This window comes from Pristiophorus japonicus, chromosome 6 (genome assembly GCF_044704955.1).
Source record: "Pristiophorus japonicus isolate sPriJap1 chromosome 6, sPriJap1.hap1, whole genome shotgun sequence".
Taxonomy (NCBI): domain Eukaryota; kingdom Metazoa; phylum Chordata; class Chondrichthyes; family Pristiophoridae; genus Pristiophorus; species Pristiophorus japonicus.
Genome location: NC_091982.1, coordinates 247,278,192 through 247,293,017, shown reverse-complemented (window position 1 = coordinate 247,293,017; position 14,826 = coordinate 247,278,192).

Here is a 14,826-nt window from a genome sequence, read left to right as displayed (position 1 = left end):
CCTACTTACAGCTTGAACTAGATGAGGAGTCCAAGTCATGTTTGACTATAAATACTCATCGAGGCCTATATCAATTGAATACCGTTTGGAGTGTCTTCCGCCCCTGCCATATTCCAAGGGGTGATGAACCAGATTTTGCAAGGTATTGAAGGGGTAGTATGTTATTTGGATGACATACTAATTTCAGCACCAAATAGGCAAATTCATAATAACATATTGAATGAAGTCCTCAAACGGCTAGAGAAGCACAGAGTACTCTCATAAGTGTGAGTTATTTAAAAACTCAGTGGAGTACTTAGGGTACAGAGTAGACAAAGATAGGTTACATCCAACCATGGAAAAATTGGATGCAATTAGAAATGCACCCACTCCCAGGAATTTCACTGAATTTCGTTCATTCTTGGGTCTTTTGATCTATTATGGGAAGTTCCTACCAAATTTGGCTACAGTATTACATCCACTGAATGAACTTTTGAAAAAACAGGTCCATTGGAAGTGGTCAAAAGAATGTGATACAGCATTCAAGGAGTGTAAAAGCAAATTGGTAGAGAGCACCATGTTAGTTCACTATGACATATCTAAGGAGATTAAGCTAGCATGTGATGCCTCTCTGTATGGAGTTGGGGCAGTGATCTCTCATGTATCACCTAGTGGGGAGAAGAAACCAATTGCTTTTGCTTCACGCACTCTCAGTGCCAGTGAGAGTAATTATGCGCAAATTGAAAGGGAAGCTTTGGCATTAATTTTTGGGGTCAAGAAGTTTCACAAATACTTGTATGGTCGTAAATTTACCATCGTTACGGACCATAAGCCCCTAACAGCAATCCTCCATCCAAAGTCCCCAGTTCCAACATTAGCTGCAGCCCGAATGCAGAGATGGGCTTTGATTTTGTCAGCATATACATAAGATATTGAATACAGACGATCAGCTGATCACAGTAATGCTGATGCAATGTCTAGATTGCCTTCCTCATCACAAGTTACACCAGATAGGGAAGAAGTGTTTTATTTTTCATACATTGATGAGCTGCCAGTCACAGCTGAAGAGCAACCAAATGTGACCCAGTGATGTCAAAGGTGTATGATTATATTGCAAATAGATGGCCAAACCAGGTAACAGACAAACATACGCATCCATTCTTCATTCATAGGAATGAATTATCAGTCGATAAAGATTGTATCATGTGGGGTGCAAGAGTGGTTATACCAAATAAATTCAAGTCCAAATTATTAGGAGACCTCCACGACCAGCACCTGGGAATGTGCCTGACCAAGAGTTTTGCACACAGTTATTTATGATGGCCAGGTCTTGATAAAGATATAGAGTACATAGTGAGTTAGTGTACGACATGTCAATCGGTAAGCAAGCAACCACCATCAGTACCATTACAGCCATGGAAATGGCCTCCCAGGGTGTGGCAAAGGCTACATATTGATTTTGCTGAGTTAGAAGGACAACAATTGTTCATTGTGATTGCTAAGCATTCGAAGTGGGTTGAGGTGTTTTCAATGTGGAAAATAACAACAAGTAAAACATTGGACATTTTACGAAAATTATTTTCTTCATTTGGCCTCCCTGGAGAAATTGTTTCGGATAATAGGCCACAATTTTGTTCAGAAGAATTTGCACAATTCACGAGCAAAAATGGTGTGAAACATACCAAGGTTCCACCATAGCATCCTGCTTCAAATGGTGCAGCAGAGCGCACTGTACAAATTGTAAAACGTGCCCTCATAAAACAAAATGTTAGATCCAAATCCAAGGAAACGACAGTTGTCATTGGATCACAAATTGGCTAATTTTTTGATTACATATCGAAATACTCCTCGTACAACTACTAGTAGAACACCAGCAGAGTTGTTTCTCAAATGACAGCCACGAACCAGATTCTCGTTGTTAAGGCCAAATTTGGCACAGTCCGTAGAAGAGACACAATTAAGACAGAAAGAGAATCATGATAGAGGTAGAAGTAGAGGTAGAGAAAGAGAGAAGTGTGAAGTTAAACCAGAAGGTGAGAGTGAAGAACCATCACCATAAATGGTTAAAATGGTTGCCAGGAAGAATGGAGAAAATATGTGTTCCTCGCACATATTTGGTAAAGATGATTGATAATGGACAGGTTAGGTTTGTTCATATTGATCATATTTTACCTACAGACATGGAAGGAGTTGAAGGTGGGAATGATTCAATTATTTCTGACTCATCAGATAGTTTTGATACACCAGTAGCAAATCCTAAATCCAATGTACTGGAAACAAATCCAGGAGAGAATCAGAATGAAAGTCTGAGTCAAGAAAACAAAGAGCCTGAAGTTAGAGTGAGTTCAAATGAAAATCAAAGAAATTCCATGGAGGATAACATTCCTCAGGTTGAGCCTCGAATGAATTTAGATTCGACACCATGTTTGGAAGGTTCTGTTCGAGAGCGAAGCTATCCTCTTTGAAACAGAAAACAAGTGGTAAAGTTAAATTTGTAAATATGGAAAAAAAATAAGTTTATATCCTGTGTTATGTAGAAACATGAAAGTTATGATGTTTGTAATAATAACTTCTTCATTAAGGAGGGAGAAGTGTAATGTCTGTAAGCTTGTAATGTTTGTAGCTCCACATGTGGAATGAGACAGGATTAATAAATGATCTCCGAATAAAGGATCCTCTAGGAAAGAGTGATCATAGCATGGTTGAATTTCAAATTCAGTTGCAGGGTGAGAAAGTTGGATCTCAAACAAGTGGCCTAAGCTTAAATAAAGGAGACTACAAAGGTATGAAGGCAGAGTTGGCGGAAGTGGACTGGGAAAATAGACTAAAGTGTGGGACGGTTGATGAGCAGTGGCGGACATTTAAGGAGCTATTTCATAACACTCAACAAAAATATATCCCAATGAGAAGGAAAGACTTTAAGAGAAAGGATAACCATCTGTGGCTAACTAAGGAAATAAAGGATGGTATCAAATTGAAAACAATGGCATACAAAGTGACCAAGATTAGTGGGAGGCTAGAGGATTGGGAAACTCTTAAAAACCAGCAAAGAACGACTAAAAAAATAACAGAGAGGGAAGATAGATTATGAAAGTAAACTAGCAAGAAATATTAAAAGAGATAGTAAGAGTTTCTTGTTGTATATGTATAACATAAGTATATATCCTGTATACTCAACGTACAGTTATATAAGACCACTGAATGTGTCTTCACACTGTATACACTATGCCTGTACCAACAGAGGGTGTAACTGGTGGAGACCTCGGGGTCACCTGTACACTACAGGTAACCAGGTATAAAAGGGAGCTCAGCACAATGTAGCCTCACTCAGGAGCTGTAATAAATGGACTAAGGTCACCACAGTTCAAGTATAATACCTTGCCTCGTGGAGTCATTAATAGAGAGCTTACAGACACAATAACTGACAATGAGATTATGAATTTCCACACGAAAAATGGCTAACCATGGCAACTTTCAACAATTTGCCGAAGGGGAAGATTGGGAGGCCTTTGTGGAAAGGCTTGAACGCTTCTTTATTGCGAACGACCTGGCGGGAGACACCCCGACCTCGCTGGCTGATAAGCGCAGAGCTATCCTGCTCAGCAGATGTGGACCCACCTTCTCTGCTAGCCCCAGAGAAGACAACAACCAAAACGTACGCGGAGCACGTAACAGGAACAACTCAAACCTAAAGAGAGCATTCTCACAGCCAGACACCGGTTCTACACACACTGGCGGCCCGAAGATCAAGAAATCGCAAAATATGCTGCAGACCTCAGACGATTGGCTGCACCGTGCGATTTTTGCTACCACCTCGCCGAAGCCCTGAGGGACATCTTCATTATTGGAATCGGCCACAAGTGCCTTCTCCACAGGCTGCTTTCGGCGGACACCACAGTCACCCTACAGAAGGCAATTAACGTGAGCCAGGTGTTCATGGCCTCGGCCTGCGATTCCAAGCAGATGACTCACTCCCAGGACTGTAACCCGGCAAGTACTGTGAACCGACTGGTGCCTTTTAAAGGCAAGGCTGCTGCAAGCAGTCTCTCTCAGGGAAAAGAGAACAGAACCCCGAGTCCCGCAACCCTGAGTCCGCCACATGGTGCCAACCGGCCAACCCCATGCTGGCGATGTGGAGGAAATCACAGGGCACACCAGTGTCAGTATAAAGACTATACTTGCAAAGCCTGTAACATGAAGGGCCACCTACAGAGAATGTGCAAAATAAATTTTACTCACCGAGTCGCTGAAGAGTTGGCCGATCATCCGTACTCCAGTGAGAGAGAGTTCATGAGGCAGCTCAGCCCCACGATGAAGTGTATGGAGTGTTTACCTGCTCCACCGAGAGCTCTCCATTGAAAATGGAAGTTGAAATCAATGGTGTTCCAGTCTCGATGGAGGTGGACACAGAGGTAAGACAATGGCTGATGAATCAGGCAGCCTTTGAGAAGCTCTGGGACAGTCGAATCGAACGACCTAAAATGATCCCGATCCAGGTGAAGCTGCTCACCTACACGAACGACACCATCCCAGTCGTTGGCAGCATGGATGTCCAGGTGTCCCACGATGGCGCGATGCACAAGTTACCTTTGTGGATCATTGCTGGTGATGGTCCAACGCTGCTGGGAAGAAGATGGATGAAACAAATCCAAATCTGTTGGAGCCGGGAAAACCTCCAAGGCCCGGAGATCGACGTCCTATGTGACCCCAAATTTGGATCCAGCACAACACCTGAAAATCCAACCGTCCAACTCGACTGCGTGGAGATGACACAGACCGTCCAACCCAACGGTGAGATAGTCCAGCCCCAACGATCCGACCTCACCCTCCAGGCTCCAGTAGCAGGACTCCGAAGGAAGAAAATTGGCGCAGAAGGTAACTTCCCTGCTTCCATGGCAGAACCTGGGAAGAAAAGGATCACCGCAGCCTACCTCGTGGAGAGAAAGAAGATGGCGCCTGCACCACGAGGTGAAGCGCCTGAAGTAAAGATGCGGTGGCCAGACCACGAGAGGCAGCATTGAGGGAGCAACACGTGATGCCGAGCAGCGAACCGGATCGGAGTAAAGATTGCAAGGCCCTCTTAAAGGAGACCGGCAACAAATCACAATTAAAGGGACAGTTCCGCTCTTTGTACAGCGATGCCGGTAATACACATGTAAATGATGTAATTGACAAATGCAAATATGTAAATGTAAATTTGTACAGCGATGCCGGTAGTACACGTGGAAAAGATGTAATTGACAAATGTGACTCTGTAAAGGCAACTAACAGTGTCGAGTCGGGTGATTGCGGTCGGAACCAATGTCATCATCATCATAGGCAGTCCCTCGGAATTGAGGAAGACTTGCTTCCACTCCTGAAGTGAGTTCTTTGGTGGCTGTACAATCCAATATGAGAGCCACAGACTCTGTCACAGGTGGGGCAGATAGTCGTTGAGGCAAGGGGTGGGTGGGACTGGTTTGCCGCACGCTCCTTCCACTGCTTGCGCTTGATTTCTGCATGCTCTCGCCGTTGAGACTCGAGGTGCTCAGCGCTCTCTTGGATGCACTTCCTCCACTTAGAGCGATCTTGGGCCAGGGACTCCCAGGTGTCAGTGGGGATGTTGCAATTTATCAGGGAGGCTTTGAGGGTGTCTTTGTAGCGATTCCGCTGCCCACCTTCGGCTCATTTGCCTTGAAGGAGCTCCGAGTAGGGCACTTGCTTTGGGAGTCTCATGTCTAGCATGCGGACTATGTGGCCTGCCCAATGGAGCTAATTGAGTGTAGTCAATGCTTCAATGCTGGGGATGTTAGCCTGAATGAGGGCACTGTTGTTGGTGCGCCTGTCCTCCCAGGGGATTTGTAGGATCTTGCGGAGACATCGTTGGTGATATTTCTCCAGCAACTTGAGGTGTCTACTGTACATGGTCCATGTCTCTGAGCCATACAGGAGGGCAGGTATTACTACAGGCCTGTAGACCATGAGCTTGATGGCAGTTTTGAGGGCCTGGTCTTCAAACACTCTTTTCCTCAGGTGGCTGAAGGCTGCACTAGCGCACTGGATCTCGTCGTCGATGCCTGCTCTTGTTGATAGGAGGCTCCCGAGATATGGGAAGTGGTCCACGGTGTCCAGGGCCGCGCCGTGGATCTTGATGACTGGGGGCAGTGCTGTGTGATGAGGACAGGTTGGTGGAGGACCTTTGTCTTACGGATGTTTAACATAAGGCCCCTGCTTTCGTACGCCTCAGTAAATACGTCGACTGTGTCCTGGAATGCAGCTTCTGTATATGTGAAGATGCAGGCGTTGTCCGCGTACTGCAACTCAACGACAGATGTTGGATCTGGCCTGGAGACGGCGCAGGTTGAACAGGCTCTCACTGGTTCTGTAGTTTAGTTCCACTCCAGCGAGGAGCTTGTTGACTGTGAGGTGAAGCATGGCGGCGCAAAAGATTGAGAAGAGGGTTGGGGCGATGACGCAGCCCTGTTTGACCCCGGTCTGGACGTGGATTGGGTCTGTGATGGATCCGTTGGTAAGGATCACGGCCTGCATGTCGTCATGGAGCAGGCGGAGGATAGTGATGAACTTTTGGGGGCATCTGAAACGGAGGAGGACGCTCCATAGACCCTCGCGGTTGACAGTGTCAAAGCTCTTTGTAAGGTCAAAGACAATGTATTATGACTGTAAATGAAGAAATGATGTGCGATGCCGGGTTCTACATGTATACTGACAAAACCAAGGGCAACCTCCCGACGGAAGCACCCAGGTCCAGCGGGCTACCCAATCAGGTAGTCTGCGCCTCCAGGAACAATGTGATGTTCCAGGGAGTGTGGCCACATGCAGAGGGCCAGCTGCAGGGCCAGCGATCAGCGGATAGCAAAGGCACCACTATTGGTACCCTGCCCCCGATCGGCTCTACCTCTCTGGCCATCAGGGCCAGTACCGGGAGCGAGAGGCTAGCACCCTCCAGCCCTCCCAACGGGACCTGGGATGACCAGGCTCCCACCACCGCTGAAGGGCAGCAGGGAGACACTGCAGCCCTCAAAGGAGGACAGGGAGGCCACACATTCCTGTGGCTCTGCCCACCGCTAGGCAACGGCAAAGGCCCTGAGACCCAGCCAGGTGAGCGATCCGAGCCCACCCAGCTGGCCGGGGGCGCAGCGCTGCCATCAGACAACCTGGACACAGTTCGGTTACTTGGAACTAGTGTCCTCACCCACCTGCACCTACACCCCAGGGCAAGACTGTGATACCACGTATGTACCTTACCTGTAAAATGTACTTGTTCCACTACTGCAAAACCCCAACAATGATGTAATTAATCCTATTTTTTTTTGTCCTTTCCTTCTGTACATGTGTGGACATGCAGGTGTTGAGCCACACACATGGTCTATGTATGGGGGGGAGGGGGGAGGGGGGGTGGAAATGGATGTATGTAGCCATGGACACGCATGGATTACATCCAGAACCCACTCAACCCCAACTGCAACCTCCAACCGTCCACTGCTGACCACTTCCCAATGTTGTGGCAATAAGGACTTAGGGGTCTACAGGGAGAGAGCCAAGCCAAAGCATAGACAAGGTGCAAGGGCTTTGGGCACTCAAATCTCGGGCCAGAGCACACAGTGTAAAGGCTAGTGGCACAAGACTTGGGGGGAGTGATGTTGTGTATGTATAACATAAGTATATATTCTGTACACTTAATGTACAGTTACATAAGACCACTAGATGTATCTTCACACTGTACCACCAGAGGGTGCAATTGGTGGAGACCTAGGGGTCACCTGTACACGACAGGTATCCAGATATAAAAGAGAGCTCACCACACTGTACCCTCACTCAGGAGCTGCAATAAATGGACTAAGGTCACCACAGTTCAAGTACAATACCTTGTCTTGTGGAGTCATTACTCGAGTTCTTACAGACAAAATATTTCTACAGGTATATAAAAAGGAAAAAAGTGGCTAAAGTAAATGTTGGTCCTTTAGAGGATGAGACTGTGGAAGTAATAATGAAAAACAGGGAAATGGCAGAGATCTTGAACAAATATTTTGCGTCGGCCTTCGTGGTAGAAGTCACTAAAAACATCTCAATAGTGGATAATCAAGGGGCTATAGGGAGAGAGGAACATAAAACAATCACTGTCACTAAAGAAGAAGTACTGAGTAAAATAATGAGACTAAAGGTAGACAAGTCCCCTGGACTTGATGTCTTGCATTCTAGGGTCTTAAAAGAAGTACCTGCAGAGATAGTGGGTGCATTGGTTGTAATCGACCAAAATTCTCTGGATTCTGGGGAGGTCCCAGCGGATTGGAAAACTTAAAATGTAAAGCCCCTATTTAAAAAAGGAGGCAGACAGAAAGCAGGAAATTATAGACCAGTTAGCCTAACGTCTGTCGTTGGAAAATGCTGGAGTCCATTATTAAGGAAGCAGTAGCAGGACATTTGGAAAAACATAATTCAGTCAAGTAGAGTCAGCATGGATTTATGAAAGGGAAATCATGTTTGACAACTTTGCTAGAGTTCTTTGAGGATGCAATAAGGAGGGTGGATAAGGGGGAACCAGTGGATGTGGTGTATTTGGATTTCAAGAAGGCATTCGATAGGGTGCCACATAAAATATTACTGCACAAGATAAAAATTAACAGTGATGGGAGTAATATATTCGCATGGATAGAGGATTAGCTAACTAACAGAGAACAGAGAGACGGGATAAGTGGCTCATTTTTAAGTTAGCAAACAGTAACGAGTGGGGTGCCACAGGGATCGGTGCTGGGGTCTCAAATATTTACAATCTATATTAATGATTTGGGTGAAGGGACCAAGTGTAATGTAGCCAAGTTTGCTGATGATACAAAGATGGGTGGGAAAGCAAGTTGTGAGGAGGTCACAAAAAATCTGCAAAGGGATATAGACGGGCTAAGTGAGTGGGCAAAAATTTGGCAGGTGGAGTATAATGTGGAAAGAGTGAAGTTATCCACTTTGGTAGAAAAAATAAAAAAAGCAATTATTTAAATGGAGAAAAATTACAAAATGTTGCATTACAGTGCGACCTGTGGGTCCTTGTGCATGAAACACAAAAGGTTAGTATGCAGGTACAGCAAGTAATCAGGAAGGCAAATGGAATGCTGGCCTTTATTGCAAGGGGATGGAGTATAAAAGTAGAGAAGTCCTGCTGCAACTGTACAGGGTATTGGTGAGGCCACACCTGGAGTACTGTGTACAGTTTTAGTCTCCTTATTTAAGGAGGGATAATACTTGCATTGGAGGCTATTCAGAGAAGGTTCACAAGGTTAATTCCTGAGATGAGGGGGTTGACTTTTGAAGATAGGTTGAGTATGTTGGGCCGATACTCATTAGAGTTTAGAAGAATGAGAGATGATCTTATTGAAACATTTAAGATTCTGAGGGGGCTCGATGAGATAGATGCAGAGAGGATATTTCTACTCATGGGGGAATCTAGGACTAGGGGGCAGAGATTCACAATAAAGGGTTGACCATTTGAAACTGAGATGAGGAGGAATTTATTTTCTCAGAGGATTGTAAATCTGTGGAATTCTCTGCCCCAGAGAGCTGTGGAGGCTGGGTCATTGAATATATTTAAGGCGGAGATAGGCAGATTTTTGAGCGATAAGGGAGTAAAGGATTATGGGGAGCGGGCAGGGAAGTGGAGCTGAGTCCAAGATCAGATCAGCCATGATCTTATTTGTTGTGTATCTGTAAAGCATGCACTCCCATGTTCCGCCATCAGGGAGCTCATCCCCTGAAGTCCCAAGGGATCCCAGCATCCCTTGGGAGCACTGTTTATAAGCCGGCCCCTAAGACCTGTTCCTCACTCTGGAGTGTCTTATTAAAGATTGAGGTCACTGTTACTTTAACCTCCCTGTGTGCAGTCTCATCTGTGTTAGGAACACAACAACTGGCGACGAGAATACGAATCCAACGCAAAGATGCAGCAAACTGTGGGCATCCTGGAGAAGTTCTCGGAGGGTGAGGACTGGGAAGCCTATGTCAAAAGGCTAGGCCAGTACTTTGTAGCCAACGAGCTGGACGGAGAAGGAAGCGCTGCAAAAAGGAGAGCGGTCCTCCTCACAGTCTGCGGGGCACCGACCTACAGCCTCATGAAAAATCTTCTGGCTCCGGTGAAACCCACAGATAAGTCGTATGAGCAGCTGTGTACACTGGTTCGGGAGCATCTTAACCCGAGGGAGAGCGTGCTGTTGGCGAGGTATTGGTTCTACACGTGCCAGCGATCTGAAGGTCAGGAAGTGGCGAGCTACGTCGCCGAGCTAAGGCGACTTGCAGGACAATGTGAGTTTGATGGCTACCTGGAGCAAATACTCAGAGATTTTTTTGTACTGGGCATTGGCCACGAGACCATCCTAGAAAACTTTTGACTGTAGAGACACCGACCCTCAGTAAGGCCATTGCGATAGCGATGTTCATGTCCACCAGTGATAACACCAAACAAATCTCTCAGCACACAAGTGCTAGCAATATTCATAAATTAACTGGAACTGTGTTTGCGAGCAGAAATGTACAGGGCGGAACCCACGAGTCTGCAACTGCCAGCAGGCCTCAGGTGACCCAGATGACTCAGAGCCCCCAACAAAGGATGAATACAAGGCAATTCACACCTTGTTGGCGGTGTGGAGGCTTCCATTCAGCCTATTCATGCTGCTTCAAAGGGTATGATTGCAAGAGCTGTGGAAGAATGGGGCACCTCCAATGAGCTTGCAAGCAAGCTGCAAGCTCTGCAAAACCACGTGGCAGAGGAAGATCGGTCCATGGTGGATCAAAGCAATATAGAGCCTCAGAGAGAGGAGGCAGATGCTGAAGTACATGGGGTGCACATATTTTCGACGAAATGTCCACCTATAATGCTAAACGTAACATTGAATGGCTTGCCCGTAGCCATGGAACTGGACACTGGCGCTAGCCAATCCATCATGAGTAAAAAGATGTTTGAGAGACTGTGGTGCAACAAGGCATTCAGACCAGCCCTGAGCCCCATCCACACGAAACTGAGAATGTACACCAAAGAGCTTATCACTGTCCTGGGCAGTGTCATGGTCAAGGTCACCGACGAGGGCACGGTGCACGAACTGCCACTCTGGATTGTCCCGGGCGATGTCCCCACACTGCTTGGAAGGAGCTGGCTGGGCAAAATCTGCTGGAACTGGGATGACATCCGAGCGCTATCACATGTCGATGAGGCCTCATGTACCCAGGTTCTGAACAAATTTCCTTCCCTTTTTGAGCCAGGCATTAGAAACTTTTCCGGGGCAAAGGTGCGGATCCATTTGGTCCCAGAGGCACGACCCATTCACCACAAGGTGCGAGCGGTACCTCACATGATGAGGGAGAGAGTGGAAATCGAGCTGGACAGCCTGCAATGTGAGGGTATCATCTCCCCAGTGGAATTCAGCGAGTGGGCCAGCCCGATCGTTCCAAAGTGATGGCACGGTCAGGATTTGCGGCGATTATAAAGTAACTATTAATCGTTTCTCGCTATTGTACCAATACCAATAAGGCAGACGACCTATTTGCGACACTGGCAGGAGGCAAGACGTTCACCAAGCTCGACCTGACTTTGGCCTACATGACGCAGGAGCTGGAGGAGTCTTCGAAGGGCCTCACCTGCATCAACACGCACAAGGGACTGTTTATTTACAGCAGATGCCCGTTTGGAATTCGGTCGGCTGCAGCGATCTTCCAGAGAAACATGGAGAGCCTACTCAAGTCGGTACCACGCATGGTGGTCTTTCAGGACGACATATTGGTCACGGGTCGGGACACTGCCGAGCACCTACAAAATCTGGAGTAGATCCTCCAGTGACTGGATCGCATAGGACTGCGGCTGAAGAGGTTGAAATGCGTCTTCATGGCAACAGAAGTGGAATTTTTGTGGAGAAAGATCGCGGCGGACGGCATTCGGCCCACAGATGCCAAGACAGAAGCTATCAGGAACGCGTCAGGCCACAGAACGTCACGGAGCTGCGGTCGTTCCTGGGACTCCTCAACTATTTTGGTAACTTCCTACCGGGGTTAAGCACTCTTTTAGAGCCCCTACATGTGTTATTGCGCAAAGGTGAGAACCAGGTATGGGGAAAAAAACTAACTAATTGCTTTTGAGAAAGCCAGAAACATTTTATGCTGCAACAAGCTGCTTGTATTGTATTGTGCTAGCATGTGACACATCGTCGTACAGAGTCGGGTATGTATTACAACAACCTAATGTTGCGGGGAAGTTGCAACCTGTCGCCTATGCTTCCAGAAGGTTGTCTAAGGCCGAGAGGGCCTATAGCATGATTGAGAAAGAGGCATTAGCGTGTGTGTTTGGGGTAAAGAAAATGCATCAGTACCTGTTTGGCCTCAAATTTGAGCTGGAAACCGATCACAAGCCCCTCACATCCCTGTTTGCTGAAAATAAGGGGATAAATACTAATGCCTCAGCCCGCATACAAAGGTGGGCACTCGCGCGATCAGCGTATAACTATACCATCCGCCACAGGCCAGGCACCGAGAACTGTGCGGATGCTCTCAGTTGGCTACCATTGCCCACCACGGGGGTGGAAATGGCGCAGCCTGCAAACTTGTTGATGGTGGCTGTCATGTATTCAACCAGCATTGTAACCCATGTATAAACTGACCTAAGTTGTACACCGTGAGAACACTGACCACTAGGTGGGAGACACCCCTAACCTGGACCTTCAGATATAAAAGGGGAAGCTCCACCCACCTTCATCACTTGAGTGCTAAGGAATAAAGGACAGGTCACAGACTGACCTTCTCTCAAGCATGGGCCTCGTGTGCATTAATACTGTGTAGTAAGGACGTCTCAATGGCGACAAGAAACTGGGATTTAAACCACGCGAGCATGGCCACCAGCAGAACGGACTTACACAATGCAATTTCCTTTGTGGAGCGAGTATCATGCTCACAGGTCCTGGACAAATTTGACTCATTATTTCAACCCGGCATTGGCACTTTCATGGGGGCCAAGGTATTGATTCACATAAACCCGGACGCCAGACCAGTACACCACAAGGCCAGAGCGGTGCCGTACGTGATGCGGGAAAAGATAGAAGGCGAATTGGACCGCCTGCTGAGGGAAGGCATCATCTCGCCAGTCGAATTCAGTGACTGGGCGAGCCCGATTGTGCCAGTGCTCAAGGCAGATGGGTCGGTCAGGATATGTGGCGATTACAAGGCCACCATCAATCGGGTGTCACTCCAAGACCAGTACCCGCTACCGAGAGCGGAGGACCTCTTTGCGACGCTATCCGGTGGCAAACTTTTTTCAAAATTGGACCTGACCTCAGCTTACATGATCCAGGAGCTGGCGAGTGAGTCGAACAAGCTGACCACCATCATGACACACAAGGGGTTGTTTGAGTACAACAGATGTCCGTTCGGGATTCGCTCGGTTGCCGCAATCTTCTAACGAAATATGGAAAGCCTCCTCAAGTCGATTCCAGGGACGGTGGTTTTTCAGGACGACATCCTCATTACGGGTTACGATACTGAAGAACACCTCCACAACCTGGAGGAGGTGCTACGCAGACTGGACCGGGTAGGTCTGCGACTGAAAAAGGCGAAGTGCGTCTTCCTAGCTCCAGAGGTAGAATTCCTGGGGATGAGGGTAGCAGCAGACGGGATCAGCCCTACTGCGTCCAAGACGGAAGTGATTCAGAGAGCACCCAGACCCTGTAACACGACGGAGCTGCCTTCGTTCCTGGGGCTCCTGAACTATTTTGGTAACTTTCTTCCCAAATTGAGCACGCTGCTAGAGCCGCTACACCTGCTCCTATGCAAAAGTCGCGAATGGGTCTGGGGGGACAGCCAGGAAAGGGCTTTTAATAGAGCACGCAATTTGTTATGTTCCAACAATCTGTTAACGCTATATGACCCATGTAAGAAACTTGTGTTAACGTGCGATGCGTCGTCCTATGGTGTTGGGTGTGTGTTGCAGCATGTCAATGCCAAGGGTCAGTTACAGCCGGTAGCTTATGCCTCCAGGAGTCTGTCCCAGGCAGAAAGGGGCTACGGGATGGTAGAAAAGGAGGCGCTCGCATGTGTATATGCAGTAAAGAAAATGCACCAGTACCTGTTTGGCAGGAAATTTGAGCTGGAGACAGATCACAAACCCCTAACGTCCCTTTTGGCCGACAACAAGGCCATAAATGCAAACGCATCGGCCCACATACAGAGGTGGGCACTCACGTTAGCTGCCTATGACTACACAATTCGGCACAGACCGGGCACCGAAAACTGCGCCGATGCACTCAGCTGGCTCCCACTAGCCACCACTGAGGGGGCTACCGAGTATGGTGCTGAGATGGTCATGGCTGTTGAAGCTTTCGGAAGTGAAGGCTCACCTGTGACAGCCCGTCAGATTAAACTCTGAACAAATAGAGACCCGCTATTATCTCTAGTCAAGAAATGTGTCCTGAATGGGGACTGGGCAGCCACGTACAGGGCATGCCCTGAGAAATTTAAACCATTTCACAGGCGCAAGGATGAACTCTCGATTCAGGCCGATTGCCTACTGTGGGGAAACCGCGTAGTCATGCCCCAGATGGGCAGAGAGGTGTTCATCAGAGAACTCCACAATGGGCACCCGGGCATTGTCACGATGAAGGCAATTGCCAGGTCACACGTTTGGTGGCCAGGGATAGACGCAGATCTGGAACTTTGTGTTCGCAGGTGCAACACGTGTGCCCAGCTGGGCCATGCGCCCAGGGAGGCCCCCCTTAGCCCCTGGCCATGGCCCGCCAAGCCTTGGTCACGCATCCACGTGGACTACGCAGGTCCTTTCATGGGGAAAATGTTTTTGGTTGTAGTAGACGCCTACTCCAAATGGATCGA